Here is a 2,532-nt window from a genome sequence, read left to right as displayed (position 1 = left end):
TTGACTCAAACCTATGTCTGATGAAATCTTCCTCTATTGGCGTTTTATCTTCTTGAAACATCTTAGTTATCTTGTTTTTCCCCTAGGGCTTGAATTGTTGGACAGATCTTTTCCAAACGAATCCAATCTCATGTTTCTTCCCACATTGTTGGACAGATCTTCTCTGGATATAATCAATGTCATGTTTTTTTTGCTAAATTATATTCTAATAGCGTCTTCGAGCCTTCCAATATCATGTTCTTGATTAATGGAAACATCTTTGGCAAATGATTTCATGGGTTTTCTTTTCATAAATCTCGGAATTTTATCTCTCTAAATCTTGTGAATAGTCATATGCTTGTCTGGAAGATTAATCCATGCACATCTACATATTAACCAATTCAAACTTTCAAACTCTAAAACTGTGGATGGCTAATAAGATCCAGTCTGATCACAATGCTTTGAATCTAATCCGATTTCCCTACAGACAAGCCACCTCTTCAGTCCTAAATAAGTGCCAAACATATCTTCTTTAGACAAATCCGATGTCATGTTTCTTCCTAGATTGCCTTACAGATCTTTTCTAGACAATCCAACGTCATGTTTCTTCATATTTCTTACCACACACAAGGCACCTCTATATATTTAAATAGATTCAGTGGGTAGTTATAAGTCAAGGAAAAGTGTGTTGAGCTCAGGATAAATAGTATTCAAACTGCCCTATTTTCCTGAGTAAATTTGGCCTTAAATCTAGTTTGAATTATGACGGAAGGCAGAGTTCTGTTTATTGAAGGTGAACTTTCCCTGTGGAATTTATTTTTGGAGTTCTGGCTGATTATCTCTTTTCAAATAAACAATAATAAAGAGTGGAACTTTTGACTCGTGGAAAAACAAAACTCACCAAAAATGAGGCGATATGAGTGCTGGATATCAAACATGGATCTCAATATAATTTCATTGCATCGACCTAGTTGTTAAGTTACCAATGTTGTGATTCTGTACACGTTTCTCGTTTATTGGTAAATAATAAATTTCTCCACCAACCTCTTTTTGTTGTCAATAAAACCATAATGTTTCTTGGAGAAATAATCTCTGTTACCTACCTGAGATAAAAAAAAATTGAACCCAGATTTGGCCACTGCAACAAAGTAAGTCATTTTCCCTTAATGTTATTGTATTCTCTAATTATCATTTGTTTTTGGTTAATTTCTTTTCAGGTTGTTGCATTTGTCAACTAGGTTCATTTGTTGAGAGGATTAGAAATATATCATGTTTTTATTAGAGTATTGATTTAGGCTTGTTTCTTCATTAAATTTTATTTATTTCTAAGCTAATTGGATCACTCACTAGTTTTTTTTTTTAATGAAGGTCAGATTTGCTTCCTTTGGAGTATACCTTCCCACCTAGATCTAGATTGGCACTCTCTCCTCAGTCTACCTATTTCAATTTTGAATTGATTTGGAACCCTTGTTTCAATAAAAAGACTTCACCGGATCTAATCCATGGATCTCGGCATTCCCACTAAAAGATTTCACTGAATTTCTTTCAGGTTAGTTAGTTTTGTATTAGTTCTATTTTTTTAACATTCATTTGTCTCTTACCTCACAACTTTTTAGCTTTGTTATTCTCTTCCATTACTAGCTTGCTTGAACCCAACATCCACTTTTCTCTACGATTTAGCCTATCACTGGCCACATTACCCCTCTATCGCTGCTCCTGCAGATCAAGATCTTATGCTGTTCAAGGTATCTAAAAGTACAGGTCATGCAGGAAGTCAGATTGGGTAAGTAATGTTGATTCTTTTACAATTATATGCAATTTGCTGTGCTACCTCTTCTTTCTCACTTTAACTTGAATGTTGGCAGACCTTGTACTCTGTTTCTCTAGGTCTGTATGTGTATGCTTGTTTTTGTGTGCATGTGTGTACTCAATGGCTTGGAGTTTGACTGGTACTTATGCATGTCATGTAAGGTATGTATATTTCAAATGGGTGTATCTGTCTGTTGAAGTAGAGACATCAATGAATGGTGGAACTGAGTTGATGTCTCTACTTTAAATGGTTGAAATGAAAATACTTGGCAAAATGGACTAATTACTCTTACTCTGGCCCTCTGTATCAATGCAACATTTGCAGGGCTAAAATGTGAAGAAAAGGAGGATGAAGATTGTGAGAAGTTATTGAAGAGCAATGGAATCATCACACACAGTGGGATGCATTTTGGTGCACTTCAAACTTATGTGAGGTTGAGTATTATTGACAGAAACCAGACCTTCAATCTTCTGCTTGACAGGCTCTCAACTATTCATGGATGATTAGTTGAATCGCTCAATCATTGATGCAAGATCAACTATATTCCTTTTCAATGTTTACAACTACAAATATAGTAGTATCTTTAACTAGAAGGCCGAGCGACCATGGCAGGATGATACAAGGCTTTACAAAAGTTTATCCACCAATTCTACAAGCAAATTCCCAAATCAGCGTTCTTTTCTCTGTTCTGTTCCAAATAATCTTTATATGTATGTGCACCACTTGCTCATAAAAAATCATTC

This window comes from Pinus tabuliformis, chromosome 1_1 (assembly GCF_031772625.1).
Source record: "Pinus tabuliformis cultivar Carrire ecotype Pingquan chromosome 1_1, CPIR1, whole genome shotgun sequence".
Lineage (NCBI taxonomy): Eukaryota > Viridiplantae > Streptophyta > Pinopsida > Pinales > Pinaceae > Pinus > Pinus tabuliformis.
The sequence above is the reverse complement of the archived record's forward strand: the minus strand, read 5'-3'. Positions refer to the sequence as shown.